Here is an 18,244-nt window from a genome sequence, read left to right on the forward strand (position 1 = left end):
ATAAATAATCTAGAGTAATCCCTCATTTTATGGAGGTGAGGTGATTTGCCCAAGGTGACACAGGGAGTAGTAAGTAGCTTTGATTTCAAATTCCAATGCTATTTTTACTGCACTAGGGATACAAATACAAAGTTAAATTCTAATGTGTCCAAGGGAAGCTCTTAATAAGTATACTAGCCATAGAGATTATTGACAGAAGCCTCTAAAATTGAACTCAGTGCATCCAAGTTCAGAGTTTTGATAATGATCTATAAATCCCACTCCATGATGAGAGGAGGATGGAAGGGAAGAGGGATGCTGCATCAAGGAGGACTGGCCACTAATCAAGATCTGCCCAGCCTTAAAGGACTTTAACTTTCTTTTGAATATAATAATGTAGCTTGGAATTCTCTCAGTCTTGCCTTTGTACTTTCTAGGAGTGACAGAAAGGGATTCTTCTCCTCACCCACTCCACCTGGCAGATATGAAAGTTCTTTGCACATGGCAGTGAGACTATATGCTTTAAAATAAGCTTTACACAACTTCTCAAGGCTTTTCTATATGTTCTACTGTTTGAGTACATTGATCAAAAAGTAATGATGAGAAACACACTCTGAGATTCGTTATTTATTTGGGAGTTTGGCATTCATGGGGTTCTTTGTCGGTACTAACTGCTTTGCAGGAATATTACCTGCAGCTAAATCTTCTTGGAATAGAAGATACTCCCTAATAGAAGAATGAACTATGCATGCTGAGTTGGACAAAACCTATGAACCTTAAGATCAGACCACAGTAAGAATAATTCTCAATGTGTGTTTATGAGTCTTGAATTTTAAGCATTTCTACTGAAATGGAATTGTACTACACCTGATCTATTTTGTACATTAATTTTCTAGAAGGGATCTTGTTAACCCTTTTGAGGAGATCATAGATATGAATCAAATCTCATTTGTTTCTCATGTTATTTTTTTGAATTCTGCTTTAGAATGGAAGGTTTGAGCCAGAGATAACAAGAAAAAGTATGACCACTCTTTTCAGGGGCCAGGCATCCCTAATTCTCAATCTAGTCTATGTAAGTTAAAAGCTAAGAACCTTAATGGGAGAGACATGCCAAGCCTCTGGATATGAGGATCAGTTGCAATCATCTTCAAAATGGTATTTTGTGTCTGTTTGTGTGTCTATGTATTTAAAATTCAGATCAATTTATAAATCTTCAGTCTTTAGAAATAAGTTAGTTGAATATTATATTTATAACATTTACGTACCAGAGCTATATACTTTGCCAAGGATATTTTGTTTGTTTGTTTGTTTTTTGTAAGGCAATGGGGTTAAGTGGCTTACCCAAGGCCACATAGCTAGGTAATTGTTAAGCATCTGAGACTGGATTTGAGCTCAGGTACTCCTGACTCTAGGACCAGTGCTCTATCCACTGTGCCACACAACTGCCAAGTCCACTAAAGAAATGATAAAGAATAGAAAAGTGAAAATAAATATAGGAAGATAGCATTTATATAACAGATAAGGGAATGTTACATTTCATTATTTAGGCACACATAAAGTTGTACTCTACACATTTGTGACCTGTTGGAAAAAAGTACTGAAATAGGAATCAGGAAAGACCTGGGCTCTTTGTCTAGCTCTACTTATCTTTATCTCTTTTTTACTATCCTTGTGTTGAATTATTGATGCCTAATTGGAAAAATTTTTTATTGGCTATGTTCATGTGCCTATTTGATAAATATTGACTTGATTGCTGTCAAGTGAAAGCTTTGGCTGTGTGTGTAGGATCATAGAAATCTTATTTGGATACCTTTCTCCTTATTACCTGTAAGATAAGATATAAAATGCTATTCGGTTTTTAAATTCTTCATAATCTTGCCCCTTGATACCTTTCCAGTCTTCTTATACTTTACTCTTCTCTATTTACTCTATGATCCAATGACATTGGCCTCCTTGCTGAGGATTGATTCAGGGAAAAATTAATCATAAGAAAAACAAAACTCTTAACTTCAAATTGTGAAGGGGAAAAGGAAGGAAGGAAGGAAAGAAGGAAGGAAGGAAGGAAAAAATGGCACAGCATCTAAATAATTAAAGAACAAGTTCAACAACTTATAGATGTAAGAAGTAGTAAAATTATTATAATTGGAAACCTCAGTGTTCCCCTAGTAGAACTAGGCAAATGTAATCAAAAGATCAACAGGATCAAATGAATTGGAAGAACCAGAAGAAAACTTTAGAACCTTTTGATATGCTAGATCTCTGGCAGCTACTGAATAGGAACAAAAAAAGAATTTAAATATTTCTCAGTTATCATGGAAACTTTTAAAAACTGACCATGTATTTAGGGCAGAAAAACCTTACAAATAGATGCAGAAAAAACCAGACATTTAAACCCACTATTTATGGACTATGATTTGATTAATTATATTAGATAAATGATCTTCAAAAAAGAATTATTGGAAATTAAATTCTAATTCTAAAGAACTGGTGAGTCAAAAGGCAAAACAACAAAAGAACAATAGATGATTTCTTTCGGGGATTGAGGGGAAATATAATAATGAGAGCAGTGTTTTGGTATGGTTGGTTAGGATGTAAAGAGGGGGAAAATTCTCCCCACAGTCTTTCTATGAAATAAATATTTCTCTGATATATAATCTTTTTTTTTTTTTGCAAGGCAATGGCATTAAATGATTTGCCCAAGGTCTTGCAGCTAGGTAATTTTTAAGTGTCTAAGGGCAGATTTGAACTCAGGTCCTCCCAAGTCCAGGGCTTGTGTTCTGTCCACTACACCATCTAGCTGCCCTTAAATATAGCCTTGATACCTAAGAACAGAGAAAAATCAGAAAAAAAGAAATCTATAAACCTCTAATGAATATCAATATGAACAAATTTTAAATAAAATAGAATTGTAATTGAGGGGATTGTGATCTCAAGGCCCACTTCCTGAAGGACCTGGGCTCACTCTAAAGACTGTTAATTTTGGGAAATTGTGTCATCTCTATTCTTTAACACTCTTTAGCACATGGCTTTAGAGATGGAACTTGAAAAGACAATGCTTTTGTCTCCTTAGAACTCTTGGAAAATTCTTTAGAATTAAAGATATAAAGAAGTTTCTTTCCAATTCATTTGCTGAGAAAAGAAAATATTCAACTATGAGAAAGGTGTATTTAGAGGTTGAAAGAGGCATTGTAAATCTAATCGTCCCTTATCTGACTGACCATATAGTATAGCTCAGGAATTGGGTGCTAGGATGTTGAAGAAACCTCTGGCTATTTCTGGTGACTGAAGGTTGGTTTGAGGATGACAAAACCTCTCCCTTATTGGTCATTAAAATGGAACTGATTTTGATTAAATGGAAATACTGGGCAGAAAGCAAATAGTTAACTTTGACCCAGGTTTGATTACTGGTCAGCACACTAAGATGATAGAGTTTAATTTCAGGTTGAACAGAGGAAGAATTCATGGACTCAGTGACCCAGAGATATGGGGATAAGTTTATATCCACAGATAAGTTTATATCCACTTGAATATAGGTATAGCTTTTCCAAGTGGTCTGAGTTCTAGGAATTAGCAAAGTTTTGAAAACAGGGAAAAACTTTTAAAGGGAGAGCCAAGAAAGAAAGCATGAGCTGTGTGGGGTTTGGAGAGGACTTGGGGGTTGCTTTCTTTACAAGTGTAGTTTAGGGAATCATGTTAGTAATAGTCGAGGATAGTGTATTTATTATTTGCATAACATTGTTATCTCAATATTGTTTGTGTGCCTCAGTGGGCCAGAAGGTTCTGATCCAAGTTTGGGGCATAGCAACTTTGACATAATGTTACAGGATAACAAGTACATTAATATGAGTTTGCTAGTTACAGAATAATGATATCACTATACAGTCTCTGTTGATACAAGGATATTATAAAAAGGCACAAAATAACAAGTTTTCCCAAGGATGTTAGAAAAACATAACATTGCCTTAAATTATACAAGATGGGCTTTGTAGGGAGAAAGTGAATATAGAAGAGTACAAATTAACTATTTGCTTTCTGCCCAGAATTTCCATTTCATCAACTTTATATAGTTGTCTTCTTTTTTTTTTGGATTCTCTATTTAAAATGCAGTTCTCCTATGGGAAGAAGTGGAGGGACTACAGAGCATATAATACCTAAAACCTATATCTTATCTAGATAAGTTTGAGCCTAGGTTTGGGACTGCTTCTTTCGACATGTGTTTCTTTATCTGGATGACAATATTTAATCTCAAAATGGTCATGTTTATGCTTGAAGACAAGCTTGTTGCCAAAGAATTGGGATTCTCTGGGTCTCTAGAGTTGATGGTACCAGTAGCAGTTTCTAGTTTAAGTTTGGATCTGCAAAGGCAATAAACATAGATTTTAATGAATCAGTGCAGGACCAAGGTGCAATGTACCAATGCTTACGCAGTAGTAGTAAAGACTGATTTATGTTCCACTAAAGTTTAGGTATCAACTTGGGGAGTGATAGAGTTGTGGTACAATGATAACTATATGTTGTTACCAGATCCTGTTTTGTTTTGCCAGTGTATCCTTTGAGGTTTTAGAATGTATTTAGAATGTCTTGTATGTGTTTAAAAATAAATTCTGAGGCAGCTAAGTGTTGTAGTAGATACAACACTTAGACCTGGAGTTCAAATGTGACCTCAGACCCTTAGCAGCTGTGTAAACCTAGACAAATCACTCACCTTCTGTTTGCTTCAGGTTCCTTATCTGTAAAACAGTGATTTAATAGCACCTACCTCTTAGGCTGTTGAGAGGATCAAATGAGATAATAATCGTAAAGAACTTAGATCTGTGCCTAGCACATAGTAGGCACTATATAAATTTTAGTTATTATTATTATTACCTGTCACATTGTACATTGAGTACTTTTCTATTTACTGCCTAAGAGACCCTAATTAATCCAGGGGTTCTTAACCTTTTTTGCTCTTTTGTCATGAATCCCTTTGTCAGTCTGAAGGCAATGTACCCCCTTCTCAATTAAATGCATATTGGGAAATCAATTATATTAAAATTACAGATATTAATTTTATTGTTTATAAACTCCTTTACTTGAAATCATTGACTTGGAAACTTAGACATAAGCCCAAAATTTAAACTTTTAAATTTCTCTTAGGGTGCTGGGATAAGAGTGTCAAAGAGCTTGAGCAAAGGTAGCCTAATACAAATCAGAGGCCAGACTCGACCCCGCAATTATGTCAATCTGACTTTATGCATGGACCTACGAGGGAAGGTATAGGAGTGAGTACCTCAGTCTTTTGGGATCAGTAGCATTTTTTAAAATTAAATTTTAAAAAATTATACAATAATTTTTTTCCTCTTTTCCAATCCCTGCCCCAACTTTTACTAATTTTATAAACTAGTTATTGTCTTAAAGCCTGATTCTTTCAACTGTTATTTTATTACCTACATTAAACTCTTTCTGAGTATTGAATTTCCTTCTCTGAATAATTGTTTGTTGAGAACACATTTTGATAAATGTCTTTTGGAATTAAGGAAGGGAGCAGCTAGGTGGTCTAGGTGGCACAGTGGATAGAGCACCAGCTCTGGAGTCAGGAGGACCTGAGTTCAAATGTAGCCTCAGACACAATAATTACCTAGCTGTGTGGTCTTGGGCAAGCCACTTAACCCCCACTGCCTTGCAAAAAAGCCTAAAAAACAAAAGACTTAAAAAAAAAAGAATTAAGGAAGGGAGGCTTTGTGTTAGGATCTCAGATGAGCCTGCTCAACAGTGCATTAAAGCCAAGTACATTAAAGAGAAGTCATCATTTCTCTTTTTGCTCAGGCAAAAATACCACTGATTTAAAGGTGAAAACTATCAGGACAAATCAAATTGGGGCTCTAAGCTTCACTAAACACTCAAGAAATCTATGTTGCCAATAAATCCCTAGGAAATATCCTGAGATAATAAGTAAGAGAAGTACATTCATTATTTTAATAGAAAAAATACAATTAAATTCATCAAACATTTGTTAAGCATAATTACATGCAAAACACTATGCTAGGTTCTTGGATTCAAAGACAAAAATGAACTATTTCCTTCCTTCAAGGAGCAGTGGAATTTTATGATAAGGATATAATGAGTAAAAATAATTTAAGCAAATTAACAAGGGAATAGATGGAAAAACAAATTAATTGAAAATTTACTTTGTACATTTGAAGAAGAAAAGAACATTTGCAATTGGTAAGGGGAGGGTTTCAGGGAAGATTTCAGTAAGGAGGAGATACTTGAGCTGAGTCATAAGACTCAAGGAAGATAAGGATTTTGGAAAATAAAGATGAGAAAGGTATGTATGATAGACTTTGGAACTGAGGAGATTATTATACAAATTCATAAAGGTAGAAGATGAGTTTAGGAAACAGCTAGACATCCTCTTTTTTTGCTGGAAAGCAGAAAATATTTAAAGGAGCAATATGAAATATAGAGGAAAATATAGGTTGGATCAAGGTTTTAGAAGACTTAGAAGTTTGTATTTGATCATATAATTATTAGCAAGCATTCTAAGGTTGTGGCATTGTGAATGTAAAGAAGGGGATGAATGAAAATGGTTGAGGATATAGAATCAACTGTATTTTTCAATTAATTGAATGTAGAGTGAAGGATAACTCCAAGGTCATGGAAATGGGTAACTAGAGAAGTTATGACATCATCAAAAGAAAGAGGAAAATTGGAAAGATAGGAAAGGTGAAGAGGTTTTAGACATCATGAGTTGAGATGCCTGTAGATGTTTTCAGGTAAGAGGTCTATCCAATACGCAGCTGGAGATGCTGTAGGAGAGAGGTATCAGAATGTAGGAGAGAGAGATTCAGTCAGCATAAATAGATTTGGTAGTCTTCTGTATATCTCTAGAATTAGAGATGTATATGTATATCTTAGAATTAGAGAAGAGCTGAGATCATCAAAAGGAAAAAGCATAGAGAAAAGAAAAGAAGACCAAGGAAAGGGTCTCTGTGGACATCCATATTTCGGGAGATTTGAAATGCACAATAATCTAGTAAAGAATACAGAAAAGAAGTCATCTTACAGGTAGAAAAAGCAGGTTTTAGCCATAGGGTCGAAGATATGGCTAAAAAATGACCTAGAAGAAAAGAAAGAAGTGTTAATATTGCAATTAGATATATACCTGTTCTAGGATAAAGCTAACATTATCAGTTTGGAAGCAATGAAGATGCCATGAATCATTTTCAATTAAAATGACACTGTTACTTTATTCCTAAAGAAAAAAGCATATAAATGATAAAAAAGAGAGACAGAGAGACAGAGAGAGAGAGAGAGAGAGAGAGAGAGAGAGAGAGAGAGATGAGATCTAAGAGAAATTCAATAACTCATTAATTATTTGTTGGTGAATAGTTTCAATAGTAGGGTAGGGTGAATGGATTGCAAGAGGGTTGAGAAGGCAGTATAAGCTGTCAGTAAGAGAAGGTGAACTATAAGTATATAGCAAGGAAGAGTAAATGTCTTTCTTAAAGTCTGAAATTAATAGAAAGCTATTGGAGGAAAATCTAAATGAATGGTAAGGTCAAATGAAGATTTTTTTGAGGAAGAGAATGAGAAGAATGTGGAGAAAGAAACAAAGAGAAAAACAGAGAGATGGGGTGGGGGAGCTTACAAGAATATGAAAATATGAATAATAGAAGAGTAGGTAAGATACCTGGTCTCAAGGACACCAGAAGAGGACCTTGGCAAGTTCAGAGATATTGAAGAAATGTCAGTCTTCTTAGGGAGAAGATGAGATCATTTGCTGAGAGAAAGTTGTTAAGGATGGAATTAGGAGTTTCATAGGGAATGATTTAAGGGGAGCATGATAAGATGTTAATATGGAATGAATACAATTGACTTAGAGAAGTGAAGTTTCAGTTATGATTGGATAGTATAAATTTGTAGTGGAATGAATGAGTATTGTTTTGTGATTTTATAGCATCACAAAATTTATAAGTTGTAAGGGACCTCTGAGACTGTCTAATACAAACCATATCCAAAACAAATACAGCCTCACCAGAATAGTAATCACCTGACCTTTCTTTAAGATCTCTAGTGAGTGCAAATACTAACTCTACTGAGACAATTCATTTTAATGGACAGGTCTAACCATTAGAAATTCTTTATTTTCATCAATTCTGAATTTGTGTCTTTGTAATTCCCATCCCTACTTCTTCTAGGACCAAACTGAACATTTGATTCTTTTTCTACTAATATTCAGTTTTATTCTGGATTAGTCAGAATAAGTCTAATTCTAGTTACTTCATCAGTGCCTGGTTGCTTTGAAGTTTGGAGAAGCAAGGGAAGGTGCCTGGGTTGTTAGAATTTGGCACTGGCGGGCAGGAACAGAAGAAGAAGAAGAAGGAAAAAGGGATTTAAGGATATCTGAATTCATTTTATGAACTGGTAGCAAGGGAAATTAGAACCAGAAAAATGACCTAGAAGAAAAGAAAGAAGTGTTAATATTGCAATTAGATATATACCTGTTCTAGGATAAAGCTAACATTATCAGTTTGGAAGCAATGAAGATGCCATGAATCATTTTCAATTAAAATGACACTGTTACTTTATTCCTAAAACAAACCCTAAAACCCAAGTGCCAAGAAACTTAGATTTTTATCCAGATTTCAATATTAAACATATAATTGTATGCTTCAATATATTTAGATATATGATGCATTTAGATGCATATACAAACACACATATATATTTAATTTTAGAGTGGATAAATATATATATAAATATTATGTTTACATACATATATACATATATGTACATAATATATCTATAAAATACCTATCATAAATATTAATATACACATGATCTTAGATAACACAATCTCTTTGTACCTCAGGGTTTTTTTCTCTTTTAAATTAAGGGATTAGACAAGATGATCTCTGAGACTCCTTCCAGCCCTGACATTCTATTCCATCACAAAAATGTAAGGAAAACAGGGCTATTGAGTTCATTGTTTTCAGCAAAGAGAAACTTTTCCCTTAGAAGCTGATATCCTGAAGAGATCATGAAAAAGGGTAAAAACATCATTTGAACAAAAATGATAGGTAGAAACTACTATTATATATAATTGGAAAACAAAATATTTCTATAAAAAAGAAGTAATTGCTGAAACTTCAAACTAATAAAAGCATTTCGTTTATAGAACAATATTGAAACAAGGAATAACAGAAAATTCCTGTGATTTTTTTTGTCATAAAAAAATAGCAACAATGCCAGTATATCCCAATGAAAAGTGAAACTGAAAATTCAACTTGACTAAATATTTCAAGATTAACTTAAAGGAGTGAGCTCAATTTTAAAAGAAGATCAAAAAAAACTTTGATGTACAATATTCCAACATAGTTTAAAATATAGAGCCTAACATAAGTAATTAAGCCTTACTAAAAAAAAAAACTTGCATTCTGATTTTGAGGTCAAGAATTGTATTAGATACATGAATTCTGAGAAAGTAATGCGAAGGATTGTATGCTTCCAGGATAGTGAGGGATATACTTTTTTCCACTTTTGAACTGGTCTTGACCAGAAATGCTAGAACCACTATTTGCTGATTAAATTGAAATAAGACAACATAGAGATATACTTTTAGGGTGCCATCACAATTCTATTACCATAATCATGTATGTATGTTTGATGGTGCAACAGAGAATAGCCAAAGGTGGAGTATGCTCTTTGATTATATACTATTTTAAAAATTTGGATCAATTTTTCAATCTTCAAGTACCACAAAATTTCTTGATTCCTATACCACTCCCTGATGAGAAAAAGGTATTATAATTCCTTGGGTTTTGTGATCAACATTCATGCTTATGGGGTGGCCTTGGACAAGCCACTTAACCCATTTGCCTTGCAAAAACCTAAAAAGACCCACAAAAAACCCACAAACATTCATGCTTATACCAAACTCAGGACACAGCCTAACTCTTTTACATCATTGAAAATGAAGAGAGCTGAAATCCAATCTGGTAAAAATTTAGCTTATGTTATAAATGAATGAAAAGAAAAACCTGCTAGAATGAGAGAAAACTGTACATTTTATTCACAAACCTTGCAAGATATGGGTACCTCAACTGAGGCACACATTGGTCTTGGGAGTCAGGTAATTTATGGTCCTCAGAATCTCTTTCCCCCCCATCTTGGATGTTCATAGGTTCTCAGAGTTTGAGTTACAATCTAAAAGGTCCACCCATTCCATGATATGCCCCTAATATGATCCCCCCCACATCATATGATGTATGATATGCTAATGAACCCCAATCATCACGGGGTGGGGGTTAATATTCCATTATCTAATTATGCAAACTCAGTTAAACTCAGTTGCCTTAGGTCAAGATTTCTAGGTCACTCTTGACCAATTGAGAACTGGTTTGGAGTTTGTATACCTAGAATGGGATTAGGAAAACTCTCCCAGTCTTGTGATTGGCTGGGCCATTCCCCCTTTGTAATGGATTCTCTAAGGGCTCCCCTCCACACCCTGTGAAGACCAACACCCTACAATTCTCACAGATTAGAAGGGGCAGGCAGCTAGGTGGCACAGTGGATAGAGCACCAGCCCTGGAGTCAGGAGTACCTGAGCTGAAATCTGACCTCAGACACTTAATAATTACCTAGCTGTGTGGCCTTGGGCAAGCCACTTAACCCACTGCCTTACAAAAATCTAAAAAAAAAATTAGCTTAGACCAATAGCCTAAACTATGATACAATACATTACAAATGGATACACAATTTTAATATTAAAAATACTATAAAATAAAGAAACAGATTATATATCCCTCACAGCTTTTAATAGGTCCCATTTCTTGTTCATTTTTTGCTTTTATATGGCAACATTTGCTTAACTAGGCATGATTGCAAACAGAAAAGTTTATTTCCCCAAAACCTGGGATCATATTCCCCTTCCATCATCTCATACTTTGAGGGAAGAGAAGGGAATTAGGCTTATTTAGCTCAGGTCTTGTATAGTTAGTAGTAGTTCCAAGTACAAAACTCACCTCAGATTCAGGTCTCAAACATGCAGGCTTCTCATGTCGGTCATGTCAAGCTGACTGGCTGCACCATCCCTCCTACAAACGTGGCTCCAGGATCATGTTAGTTCAAACTCCCTTAGTTTGGATGGGTGGGTGAGGGAATCACTTCCAACACCCTAAATCACACAAGGCAAACAGCACAAAACAGAAACAAATACCTCTATGCCCATTTCTCCATATTGGGGCAAAAAAGAGGGAGAGCATCAGGCAGGAAGTCCTTCCCTCTCACTGGGTCAACCATTATCTTCACCCTCTGGATGCAGCAGGAAGGAGTACACAGAAAAGAGTGCCTAAAAAGATGAGAAATGTATTCTTAACCAAGCAAAGAATAAAGGCAATTACAAAATACAAAATATATAATTTTGATTATGTGAAACTGAAAATCTTCTGAACAGACAAAATTAATATACCTAGGATAAAATGAGAAAACAATTCTTTCAATTAAATTGTTCTGCTAAAGGTTTGATATCCAAGATAGATAAGCAATTAATAAATAAGACTGATGGCCATTCTCCAATAGATAATGGTCAAAAGATATGCACAGTAAAGACTAGAGAAGATGATTATTTATCAACTTGGTTTCCTCAGAGAGAAAGGAATGCTCTCAAATACTCTCAAAGGAGAGGGTGGGAAAATTCCCCTAGGATGTCATAAGAGGAGGGGAAGTGATCTTAATCATAATCACTTCACAGGAATGGTCAGCTTGGAAAAATCTTGATGTCACATGAGAAATGTCCCTACTTTATGTCTAAAGGCTAAAGAACTTAATTGTGTAGAAACTTTCTAAGAAGTTAGTTGCTCCAAAAAGGAATAAAAGAAAGGAATAAAATTTTAGTCTGTAATTGCATTTCAAGTCATCAAAAAGAAGACAACTTTTACAAAACATTGCTTTGATATAAAAACAATTAATAGAAAAGAACAAAATCAGGAAAAAAAAGGAATTTTAAGCTCTTTTTATTTTCGCATTTACTTAATAGCATTCATTTAGGGGTAACAAAGTCTAGAGCAGCAATAATAAACTCAAATAGAAATGAAACCTTGCAGGGCCATATATTGACTTAGAAAAATACAAATTAACACTATGTTGTATTATATTTTTATTTGTTCTAAATTATTCTAGAGACAAAACTGATAATCTAGAATAACTCCCTTTTGTGCTCTATTCCTCATGGAATGGCATGAGTTTTAAGCTCTGAGTCTCCTAATAAAATTGTGTAAAGGAATCTCTTTCCACAACACTATTCCTAAAAATTTCCTCACCTTACTCCCTAGAATAATTAACACTCTTATATTAGTTCTACCCTAGAGGCTGATGCCATTAAAACACCCTTTCAATTCAACTGGTCCAAAAGGCATATAAAATATGCTTTAGATGTACTGACATCGGTACTGAAAAGAGCATGCCAGCTGGAAACTTAAATAAACACGATCATCTTTTTGTCATTTTTGTTGGCATGGAAACATTTTTTATCAGAAAAAGTAAAAAAAAAGATTTTTAGAGACAAAATATGCTAAAGTATGAGCAACTTGGAGACAGGAATACAAATTAAGGTAGGGATCAGTCACTTGAAAAGATTTGGAAGCTGAAAACCAAGAAAAAAGGAAAGGGCAACATAGAGGAGAAGTTTGTAGTGAAACAAAGAAAGGGGAGAATAAAAGAAGTTCCTAGGGAGGAGACTCAGGACATGAGGAATAACCTCATCCAGATCCCATTTGCCTATAAGGAATGAAGTTTGTTTTTTGTTTTGTTTATTTGCAAGGCAAATGGAGTTAAGTGGCTTGCCCAAGGCCACACAGCTAGGTAATTATTAAGTGTCTGAGACCGGATTGGAACCCAGGTACACTTGACTCCAGGGCCGGTGCTTTATGCACTGAAACACCTAGCTGCCCAGGAATGAAGTTTTGATATGAAAATGAGACATGAAGGGTCAGGGCAGAATCTGGGATGTTATGATTATGTCACACAAAAAACAGCAAATTACAAAAGACCTTGCTATCTTAGTGAACTGGTTGCTTCGTCTGGGGTAGAAGGAAAGGCTGAAACCCCAAGAAGATTAAGAATTGTTAGGGGCCTGATTAATAATGTTAGGGGCGAAAAGCCCCTCAGGACCGACAGAGACCCCCAATCACCACAGAAGGCCAGATTTGATGCAAAAGCAGGAGGATTTATTTAACCAGCGCGCTGGGGCTCAGTCAAGAACTGGCCCCAGCTGCTCTCAGCACAGTCTTTTTATGTCTGAAAACCGTTAGGGGGATTTTTCTTTGTGGTTTAACAAGTTGCTGAGTGGGGACACGTTCGCAGCAGCTGAGTTCCCCGTGGTCTAGAGTTGTTTGTCTAACAAGATGTTTCCCAACCACTTGGTCCTTAGGTTTCGTTTATCGAGAACTGACACTGTTATAGAAAATCGAAACTTAGGGAGACTTAGGGTGGGGGAGCAAGATGGGCCTAGGAGAGCCGGTTTACGGCTGCTTCATTCCCCCCTTTTTCTATTGGAAGTTTGATTCTTCAAACTCTAGGGGAAACTCGTCGTCTCGGGGGAGGGTCTGATACCGCTGACTGAGGATCATAACATGGACAGCGTTAATGCGGTCTCTGACAAATTCCACTAGGCGGTTGATGACGCAGGGGCCTATGGTGAGCAGTAGTAGGAGGATCGTGAGGGGGCCTATGAGGGTAGAGAGCAGGGTTGTGAACCAGGGGGACGGCTGAACCAGCCCTCGTACCATCCCTGGTGGGATTCTCTTTCCTTTTTGTGATCCTCTAGCCGCCTTCGTAGGTTCGACATGGAGTCTCTCACTACCCCTGAGTGATCGGCATGGAAACAGCATTCCTCTTTTTATCCCTCCCCTCAGAAGGGCAGACATAGAAGTTAGCTTTTCCAGGGCGCTGCAGGCCCATGGGTTGCTGCACCCCGTGGTTGTTTTGGAGATTTAGGCTGGGGCTGGTACTGTCTCCCCGTCCTTAGGGAGCCCTTCATGAGTGAGGTCAGGGATGTCCCCCCCCCCCCCCCGCTTCCAAGCCCGCTATGAGGGCACAGAGCTTAGGGGTCAGAGTGGGCCACTAAGTCCAAGGGGGGTGTACTTCAGTGGCACTCCAGACGTGCTCCCCCGTTTGGGACCACACCTGCCAGGTCAGCTTTTGGGGCATGTGGGGGTTTGGAGAAGGGCTAGCTGGGGGAAGTCCCAGAAGGATTGTCACTATCATTGCCTGCCCGACAGAGGCATAGCCGGAGGGGGTACTCAGTTCTCTTGGCCGTCCATGCTGAATCAGGTGGCTGAGCAGGCTTAACATGAGAAGCATGCACTCAGGCAGCGACCCCATCGACCTTGACAGCGGTAGGGGTGGTGAGAAGCACCAGGTATGGACCCTTTCACCGGGGTTCGAGGTTGGCCACGTGAGGAAGTCGCAGACCTGGAAGCAATGCGGCACCCGTATGTCCCCGGGGGCGTAGGCAGCTACTATTTTTCTCCAGACGCCCTGCTAGACGATCCCAAGAGCTTTAAGCCTGTCAAGAAGGGAAGAAGAAGCCGGACAGAGGGAAGGAGTAACCATCGCCACTAAAGGAGGGGGAGGGGGGAAACCCGAACAGGATTTCAAGGGCCCGGGGGCGTTCCGGGCCCTGAACAGGGCATATGGTAGGAGCACTGTCCAGTCTTTCAAGCCAATCTCTATAGGCAATTTTGTGTTAGTTTCTTTCAGGGTCCTATTCATCCTTTCCACTTGCCCAGAGCTCTGTGACCTATAAGCACAATGTAGTTTCCACTCTGTCCCCAAGGCCTTTGCTAATCCCTGGCTCACTTGGCTTATGAAGGCCGGCCCGTTATCTGACCCTATCATTTTGGGTAACCCGAACCAGGGAAAGATTTCATGTAAAAGTTCTCTTGGCCACTACAGCAGCTGTCTGTATTTTGTGTGGAGAGCCTCATCCCACCCTGAGAAAGTATTCCACAAAAATTAGAAGATACTGGCACCCATATTTAGCTGGTTTCATTTCTGTAAAGTCCACTTCCCAACAGTTCCCTGGTTGGTCTCCCCTTACCCTCCTTCCTGCTGGAGATTTCTGTGTAGGGGCATTCAGCAGTTGGCAAGGTTTGCAGTTCTCAGTCACTTTTTGTGCTAGTTCCCTAAGCCCCGGTACCTTGTATGGGGTGGCCCGAGCTAGGGCTTCAAGTTTCCTATACCCCAAACAAGTCAGACTGTGAAGATGCTGAAGTAGTTGAGTTGCCTGTTCTTCTGTCAGCTCTCGTGTTCCTGGTGTGTCGTGGGTAGGTTTCACAGAATCCTCAGTGTTTTCTTCTTAGAGGAGCAGAGCAGTGGGCGTAGTATGGGCGGCTAGCCCGGCCTCCTGGTCCGCTCTTTGGTTACCACTAGCTACCTCTCCGTTCCCTTTCTGGTATCCCGGGCAGTGCATGATTGGCAATGGAGGGTCTTGTTTTCGCTAACCACAGTCCCGCTGTTTCTGCCCGGGCATTGGGGAATTTAGTTACCCATCGGGAGGCTAAGCTGACTCCTGATGATGATGGGGGCGAGCTCGGATAGAGTCGGTGTCCGTCCTCCAATCTTAGGGTAAGTGCGGCAACTTCTTGTCCTTTCAAGGTAACAGAGGGCCCCTTCGGGCAGAAAGCGATCTGCACCTTCAGTTTAGTTAGCAAATTTCTCCCTAATAGAGGGGCAGGGCATTCAGGAATGACAAGGAAGGAGTGAGCCACCTCCCCTGTTCCCAGGTCCACAGTTCGTTTGGTGGTCCAAGGGTATTGCTGGTGGCCAGTAGTGCCTATCACCCAGGATTTTTGCTAGACATAGGCCCCTTGGGGTCCAGTAGGACGGAGTATTGGGCGTCAGTATCTACTAGGAACTTTACAGGTTTCCTCTCCGCATATCCCTGACTTTCCTATTCTGAGTCGGTTCCTAATGCCAAGAGCTTAGTCCCTCCTTCTCTTATCTTCCTTTTAGGGCATTCTCTCTCTTCCAGTGCCCAGTTTCTTTACAGTAGGCGCACGTTTGGTGACCCCTCACTGATTTCTCTCCCCCTACCCTGTATGCTTTCTCCTTCAACTGACCCTGCTCTCCCCCCACTGCTGCCAGGATGCGGGTCAAATTCTTTTCCCTCCTCTTCTTCTTTCTCTTCCCTCCTCAGTCTCTCTTTTATAGTACACCTTTTCTGCCTCCTTGACTAAGTCTTGTAATGAGTAGTCCTATAAGCCCTCCACTCTCTGTAGCTTTCTTTTGATATCATATGCAGACCGACCAATAAAGGCCATTGCCACTGAGGCCCGTTGGCTATCTGCCATCGGGTCAAAGGGTGTAATTCGCCGAAAGGCGTCCATTAGTCTTCTCAAGGAAGACAGAGGGTGGTGGTTCTGTGGGTCCTTGGAGGACCTCCCTTACCTTTGCCAAATTAGTGGGCCATCTGGCCGCTCCCCTCAGGCCCACCACAAGAGTCTGGCGGTAGACTGTCAGTCGCTCCCTACCTCCAGCTGTGTTGAAATCCCAGGCGGGTCGAGTAAGGGGAAAGTGGTTTCAATCAGGTGGGGGAGTTGCGTGAGCTGCCCGTCTGGACCACGGGTACCCTTTCCTCTGTGGTGGAGAGAGTCTGCAACAATCGTTCCAAGTGGGCTGATGAGAAAACATCAAGGATTCTACTGGCCCAGTGAGCCGCTGTTAGAGAGCGGGGTAGTTAGTTTTCCAATTATAGAGATCAGAAGAGGAGAAGGGCTGGATACAGAGGAGCGCAGGAGGTAGGGCTGGGGGGCGGTTTCTCCTTCGGCCGTAGTGGGTGGAGGGGGACCCAGCGCTCGGAGAGGGAGGGCCACTGTGGAATCGGGAGTAGCCGCTCTGCATCTGCGAGTGCCAAGGGCTGGTCCCGGAGCCTCAGGGGCTGAAGGAAAGCATCAGGGGGAGGGGGAGGGAGCGGCACATGAGGGAGGTGTCCAACTGTAGGGTAAGGGGGGTGATGGGGATTCAAGGAGGAGCAAGTGGAGGCTGGGGGTTTTGGGCAGCCTTAAGAGCCAGGGTTTTAACTAGAGGAGGGACCCAGGGTTTGACCCAAGGGGGAGGGTCTTCCACCAGGTCCTGCCACACTAAGATGTGAGGTTGTTGATCTGGGTGGCCCTCCTTCTGTGTTTGGGATACAATTCTTTTCACTGTCAAGATAACAGACCGATTGAAGGTCCCATTAGCTGGCCACCCCACCCCAAAGGTGGGCCACTCGGAGCTGCAAAGGGTTTTCCATGGCCCCTTTTTGACCACCACTGATAGGTTATGTCCTCTGGCTCTTACTTCTGCCCAATGTCCCAGGGTGAGGCTAAGAGGGTTACTGTTTGTTTGTCCCATAACTTCAAAACATAAGACGGCAATACCTACACACAAAACGTACAAAAGAGTAAGAAACTTGGCCCGCGGAGACCAATTGAAGAGAAATGCCACGCTACCTGGGCGTCTTACTTCCAGCAAGGAGTATGCTGAGCGTCCCAGGCTCTCCCCCCTTTCCCGGGGCGTCCCCCAGGGTGACAACTGTGGTCCCTGGGCACGTCTGCCAACCATGGACCCACTGTCCTCATGGACAGCAGGAGTTGTCCCAAACAGAAACCAGAAGTTAGGCTCAAGCAAGATACAGACAGAACAGGGACTGACACACGGACAATACATAGACTAAGATGCCTAGGCGAGTATCTTACCTCCAAGGCTGTGGAGGGGGGTCCCTGTGGATCCCGAACAAGCCCCCAGATGTTAGGGCCAAAAAGCCCCTCAGGACCGACAGAGACCCCCAATCACCACAGAAGGCCAGACTTGATGCAAAAGCAGGAGGATTTATTTAACCAGCGCGCTGGGGCTCAGTCAAGAACTGGCCCCGAGCTGCTCTCAGCACAGTCTTTTTATGTCTGAAAACCGCAAGGGGGATTTTTCTTTGTGGTTTAACAAGTTGCTGAGTGGGGACACGTTCGCAGCAGCTGAGTTCCCCGTGGTCTAGAGTTGTTTGTCTAACAGGATGTTTCCCAACCACTTGGTCCTTAGGTTTCGTTTATCGAGAAGTGACACTGTTATAGAAAATCGAAACTTAGGGAGACTTAAGGTGGGGGAGCAAGATGGGCCTAGGAGAACCGGTTTACGGCTGCTTCAAATAAGATAAATTATATAAAGTTAAAATAACAAGATGCTGTTCCTATAACTGACTTACCTATATACAGTTTCTGCCCTGAGATTTTATCCCTTTATAGAAAAG

At 39.9% G+C, this 18,244-nt stretch overlaps 1 pseudogene; it reads right to left on the bottom strand.

Moving 5' to 3' along the window:
* Window positions 1-14,855: 14,855 nt before the first annotated feature.
* On the bottom strand, window positions 14,856-17,565 carry LOC141498859 (uncharacterized; annotated as a pseudogene).
* Window positions 17,566-18,244: the final 679 nt, after the last annotated feature.

The sequence above is a fragment of the Macrotis lagotis genome, chromosome X, assembly GCF_037893015.1.
Source record: "Macrotis lagotis isolate mMagLag1 chromosome X, bilby.v1.9.chrom.fasta, whole genome shotgun sequence".
Taxonomy (NCBI): Eukaryota; Metazoa; Chordata; class Mammalia; order Peramelemorphia; family Peramelidae; genus Macrotis; species Macrotis lagotis.